We start from the raw sequence: 6,968 nt of genomic DNA on the forward strand, positions 1-6,968 counted from the left end.
CGCCCCATTCAGTATGGAATTACAGACCCAATACAGGTCAGTTCTGGATATTCAACGCAAAGCGATAAAGCAGAACCAATGACCAAATGCAATTAAACATGTAGATTCACAACCCTTGGTTTTTTCGTTAAAAATGACAATACATATCGAATATACTTTACGATTGTTCAACCCTACCAAGTATCCGCGTAAATGTGGTGGATGACATTACATACAATGGGTCGGTGTGTTGTACCCTTCGATAGAACTCAATACGATCGGTTCCTAGGCTTTTATTAACATAAAAGTAAGCTAGTGTATCTGAATACAACATGGCAATAATACAGAGTTAACGTAGGTACAACTAACAGAAGCGACGCCACACCCAACTGGTACAAATGAAATGAATAGTCCCGACGTGAAGGTAATCAGGAGCAATCAGTATAAACACCCACTAGTGGTCAAAAGGGACTGATACACCACAATCTCCCCCACTAACAAAAGCAAAGTAATTATAAAGAGGATTGTCCATATCGTTCAGGCGCGCGTTTGATTCTAGTTGATCTTCTCAAGGGCGGAGGATCAGCGACAACTTCTTGCAAAGTTTCTGAAGAATCTTGTTTGTTGCCAACGTCAACCGTAGGTTCAACCAGAAACGAATCGTCGGCCACTGCACGGTGCGGTTCGGCAGCCCCATCATCGACTGGGTAGGGCTCAGTAGTAGGCGGATAAGGTGCGAGGTCCTTGACTGAGACGGTCGATTCCAATCCAGATGGATGCCGGATCAAGGCATATTTGGAGTTAGCTTCGAGCAAATCGACTTCGATTCCGAGCGGATCACTTTTACTTCTCCTTGCGAAGTTCCTCAGCAACACGGAGCCTCCTTGGAGTATCCAATCTGGAACCGATTCCCCCATCATACTTCTCCTACAGAAATTGAAAAATCTGTCGTGCGGACACGAATTAGTAGTAGTACACAGAAGCGAACGGATAGAGTGAAGGGCATCAGGCAACACAGCTTCCCATGAACTTTCAGGCAATTTTCGTGAGGCTAAGAGCATTCTTACTGATCTCCAGAGCGTTTGATTCAAACGCTCACATTGAGAGTTTCCAGTGGGATGGTACGGAGTAGTTTTGCTCGTTGCTATGCCTTTACGGGTAAGAAACGTCGTTACTTCCTTCGATAAGAACGAGTTTGAACGATCGCTGTGAACATATTCGGGCAGACCGAACAAGGAAAACAAATCAGTGAGACAATTAACAACGGTAGCTGATGTCATATCTCGGCATGGATACGCAAATGGAAATCTGCTGTATTCGTCAATAATTACGAGCAGATACTTTCGAGGTCCTTCAACAGGGCCTTTGAAATCAATACTTATTCTCTCCCACGGTCTAGTCGATTTAATGAGACGGTGATGGACATTGGATTTATAGAATCGCGGTTTGATTTCGGAGCATATTCTGCAGTTAGCGCAGATCTTTCGGACTTCATCTACAGAGAATGGCAAGTTTTTCGCTCTAATAAAATGGTTCAACCGTCGTACTCCGGGATGAGCAAGAGCTTCGTGCACCTGATGGAGAGACAAGCCAGAATTTGGCAACGAGCAGCAGACACGAGAAAATGTATCAGGAACAACATTCTCAGTACCCGGACGATGAATTATTTCATACTTGAAGGCGCTCAATTCGAGTTTCCACACCGACAACTTAGCATTTTTGATTTTACTAGCGTGAGTTTTGCTGAATATGAACGACAATGCTTTTTGATCGGTAACGAGGCGGAACTTATTGCGGTGAAGCAAGTATCCCCATTTTCGTATGGCCTCAATAATAGCGAGAGCCTCTTTTTCAACAATATTGTATTTTGACTCGCATTTGGAAAGAGTATGCGACATAAACGCTACAGGTCTGCCTCTTTGACTTAGTATGGCCGCGATAGCCACGTCCGAAGCATCACAGGCAACCTCGAAAGGTTCGTCGTCATATATACAACTTAGGCAAGCACCTATAAGGCTATTTTTCAACGATTTGATAGCCTGGAGTCCATCGGTTTTCAACGGAAATTCATTGTTTCGAGTCAATGGTTTCATTTTCTCCGAAAACGAAGGTATCCATTTCGAATAATAGGCAAACATACCCAAGCAGCGCTTTAAACTTTTTGCATTGTTAGGGATGGGCATATCCATCAAAGGTTTCAAATGGCAAGGATCAGGCTGAATTTTGTTATGGGAAATAAGGTACCCCAGGAGCGATAACTTTTCAACTGAGAACGCACATTTTTTTTCATTCAGAGTCAGCCCGTCAGCCTTGGCTGAAGTCATAAAACGTTCCAACCTCTTATCGTGTTCTTTTCTATTTTTGCCATAAATAGTAACATTGTCCAGGTAAGCAATAGTACCTTGCAGGTTATGATTTCGGATGAAATTGTCTATGAATCGCTGGAAAGCTGCGACGCCGTTTGTTATCCCAAAAGGCAATCGACGAAACTGGTATAAATTACCGTCAGCTTCGAAAGCTGTTAAAGGACGGTCTGAAGGGCAAAGAGGCACCTGATGATACGCGGATTTCAGATCGATGGTGCTATATACCGTTCCTTTAGCGACTTCATTAACAATATGCTCGATTCTAGGGAGCGGATACGCGTCCAGGGGCGTATATCTATTAATAGTTCGAGAATAGTCGATAACTAACCGCTTTTTATGGCGTTCATCTTTCGTCACCAGAACCTGAGCCCGCCACGGAGAGACGGACTTTTCTATCACATCTTCTTGCAGTAATCTTGACACCTCTTCTTTGATGAATTGGGCGTCGTCGGTGCAATAATTTCTTGATTTCACAGCGATGGGATCGACATTTCTATCAACGAAGTGGAATATCTTTGGCGTCTCTGTGATCTTAGCGGCAGCGACGGAACAGTGAGAATCACCGATGATCAAGTCGCTTCGAGGCCCGTTGAACTTGAAAATGACGTTCTTGTGAGTTTTCAGGAACTCCAATCCTAAGATCACATCCGCGCACAAGTTGTTTACGACTCCGAAACGTGTTTCGCTGTATTTATGATCCTGTATTGTGAATGGCGAAGTAACGTGCCCCAATACTTTAGAGGTGGAGTCCTTCGATGCCAGAGTAATAGTGGATTCCGGTCCGTGCAGAGGGAGTGCAAGCGAATTAGCAAACGATCGTCTCATAAAGCATTCGTAGGCCCCCGAGTCGACCAGCGCCTCTATAGTCAATCCTGCTATATTGATGATGATAGCCGAGTATCTGAGTGATTTCGGTACTCCAATCAACAGGGAAGCGAGGTCCGCCACTTCGGCGGAATTAAACGTTACCGCACCAGTTCCACCGGCGGCTAGAGAAGCCAAATGAGAGGCTTCATCAGAATCATACGCTGGCGCAGCGATCTTCCTATTTTGAGTGCCACTTTTGCATACCTTACCGAAATGGCCTTTATATCCACATTTATAGCAATCGGCGTTTTTCGCGGGACAGACCTTGCGCAGAGGGTAATGTTGACTGCCGCAATATTGGCACTTCTTGTATGCTTTCGTGACTAATGCAACTTCGCCGGTCCCCTCCGGCGTTATTTTGACTTGATCGCTATTAGTCGTCTGTTCAGATCCCACAGCACTCACGGCGACAGGGACGGGCATCGATATGGGCACGTAAGAAGACGAAAATTGCTGAGCTCGCTCGAGAGATTCGGCTATCTGAACCGCTTTGTCCAATGTCATATCATCGTGCTCCAATAATCTAAGACGAATATTAGGCGAACGTAAGCCAGCAATTAAGGCGTCGCGAACTGCTTCCTTTTGATGCTCGTCGGAATTTACAGCAGCGAACATGCAATCTTTAGCGAGAGTTAGCAATTTTAGCGAAAAATCCGTGACGCTTTCTCCTTGATCCTGACGAGACGTTGCCAAGAGGTGTCTGGAGTAGATCACGTTATTCTTTTTCTTGTAGAGCTTGCATAGCGCCTCAAGAGCGGATTCATACGTAGCGAAGTGCTCTACAAGAGCGAACACATCCGGCGATATATATCCGTATAGAATAGCCAATTTGTCAATAGTCACTTCAGCTGGAGGGTCAGAAGAGGATCGATTGGGAGCCGTTGAGTTTGAAGCGGAGGCCTGCGCGGCAACTAAGAATTTCCCCAACATCTTCTCCCAATGATTGAATATCTTCTGCGAGTCAGCCGAGCTTGGCATCACTTCCAAAACTGGCACACGTATGTACTTTTCTTGAGAGAACGCCATGTTGAGATGACCATTTATGTTAATAAAATTGTTGTACCCTTCGATAGAACTCAATACGATCGGTTCCTAGGCTTTTATTAACATAAAAGTAAGCTAGTGTATCTGAATACAACATGGCAATAATACAGAGTTAACGTAGGTACAACTAACAGAAGCGACGCCACACCCAACTGGTACAAATGAAATGAATAGTCCCGACGTGAAGGTAATCAGGAGCAATCAGTATAAACACCCACTAGTGGTCAAAAGGGACTGATACACCACACGGTGTACAAATGTTGGGTGTTTATGCACACATCGGTATGACCCATAGACAACATCATCATACCCTCCAGGACTTCGTTATTGTATCGCGAGGTCAATAAAATCGATTTTGTCTACTCAATCGGTGGCATAGACGACGGAAGGCTTGGAGATCCAATGTAAAATTCGGACAAACTTACGGGTATATTTGTCCATCTTGGTTATTCACTCAACTACCATTGGTGCTCTCGATACAGCGAACGGTACAGTATGCAGCGCATATCATTAGAGTGATATATCCACAGGTAAATATGGGGCCTGGCCACAATAATTGTATCGAGATTTAACCCAGATTACTATCCGTTCACTGATTCACTCGATGGTTTTAGCAACTTGTAACAACACAAGATAGATACGACTGGAATTACTAATATTCATAATGTTTATGATAAGTGTCGTTACCGATCGTTCACTGAGTCGACATGAATATTCGAAAAATCGGATATCACTGCTCTCAACACCAGTGATTCGGTTTAAGTTTGAAATCGATTTGGTAATGTAATCCAAGGTGTGTTTCTGTGCGATCTGCTAGCCTTTACGAGAGAGTGCTGTCTCTTTGACACATGAAACAATTATTATCAACCACACCTTGCGTGCATCGATTTGTCGGCGTCGTACAATTATTGTGGCCAGGCCCCATATTTACCTGTGGATATATCACTCTAATGATATGCGTTGCATACTGTACCGTTCGCTGTATCGAGAGCACCAATCGTAGTTGAGTGAATAACCAAGATGGACAAATATACCCGTAAGTTTGTCCGAATTTTACATTGGATCTCCAAGCCTTCCGTCGTCTATGCCACCGATTGAATATACAAAATTGATTTTATTGACCTCGCGATGCAATAACGAAGTCCTGGAGGGTATGATGATGTTGTCTATAGGTCATACCGACGTGTGCATAAACACCCAACATTTGTACACCGACACATTGTATGTAATGTCATAAACCACATTTACGTGAATACTTGGTAGGGTTGAACAATCGTAAAATATATTCGATATGTATTGTCATTTTTCACGAAAAAAAATCAAGGGTTGTGAATCTACATGTTTAATTACATTTGGTCATTGATTCTGCTTTATCGCTTTGCATTGAATATCCGGATCCGGTTATGAACTGACCTGTATTGGGTTTGTAATTCCATACTGAATGGGGCGATATGTATTGACCAAACCGATTACCGCTACATATCCCTGTACGTATAATCTGTATAGGGTGAGCAAGAAAATTATTAACAAGTAACCTGGAATCGTTAGCACGATGGGTAGCATGCATTCCTACATTTTCCGAAGATTGTTATCCGTGTATCAACCAGTAAACAAAGTCAGGGGATTACAACTTTAGACGGATTGATTCTGGAAAATCTAAAGCACGAACCCGGACATCGCAGTCATATCGAAATAGCGCATTGTTATTGAGTGTGTGTGTGGCTAACCGTCGATTTTGATGGGATGCACCAGAACAAGTGAGTATGCGATTACACAAATGTATCGGAGTCGTTGTTGGTGTATATTTTGTCACTGTCTGTTGTAACAATATACAAAAATATCAAATTGGCCGGTGTGGTGGTCAGTTTTCAAAACGAAAATGGTATTGTTACCTGGGGAAAAGATAGATTTCCAAGTGAAAACGGTATTGGTACTCAGGTAAATGATAGTTTTCCAAACGAAAAAGGTTTGTTACCCAGGGAGAAAATATATTTCCAAAAGAAAATGGATAGTTACTTTAGGTCAGTGGTTCCCAACCTGTGGTACGCGTACCACTAGTGGTACGCGAAGGTCCTCCAGGTGGTACGCGAGTAGATTCTGCTTTTTTCGACCGAAGGGAGTAATTAGTTCAGGTGAGGTTGATTTGGAGTTTTTTGAAGCCCCGTCGTCTCACGCTATTCCCCAGCTGCTAATTTCCCCTTATACGTGGGAATGCGAGCAAGGATTTCCATCCCTGATGGCTATCAAGTCGAAGAAACGAAACCGACTTGTTGCGCCCATACATATGCCACGCATCGACAAGCTAGAGTTGCACTATAAGATTCCTTCGAACAGCTTAAAACAGCATTCTACATATCTTACGAGTATTTAGGAAGCTGCCGGAAGCTGTAAAAAAAAAAGTTGCAAAAGTTGCAAAAACTTGCCCTACTTATCACCCTTCACCGTTAACCTACTGGCGATAAAGGCGTTTACTACATTGTAGTTTACAGTGCCCCCATATTAGTTTACACGCTGGCCTGGAGCTAACTTTTTAACACATGAGGCCGTTTACGATGTATAGGCGATTAGGCGTACGTGATGTAGATCGCGAGCTGTGACGACCACTGACGCGAATTACGCCTTTGGGCGGTAGGATAACAGACGAGTAATATCTAGATTACAGCAGGATTAGGCTGAGCTCATTTCGTTGTTTTGGTACGACGCAAACGATTA

The 6,968-nt window shown here is 43.6% G+C and overlaps 1 protein-coding gene across 1 annotated transcript in view; it reads right to left on the reverse strand.

The window, feature by feature from the left end:
- Positions 1 to 6,968, reverse strand: part of LOC145438903 (radial spoke head 10 homolog B-like) — a 260,639-nt gene that overhangs the window by 169,221 nt on the left and 84,450 nt on the right. The window lies entirely within an intron of this gene.

Source organism: Botryllus schlosseri, chromosome 5, assembly GCF_051294905.1.
Source record: "Botryllus schlosseri isolate E-star chromosome 5, Bs_hap1, whole genome shotgun sequence".
NCBI lineage: Eukaryota > Metazoa > Chordata > Ascidiacea > Stolidobranchia > Styelidae > Botryllus > Botryllus schlosseri.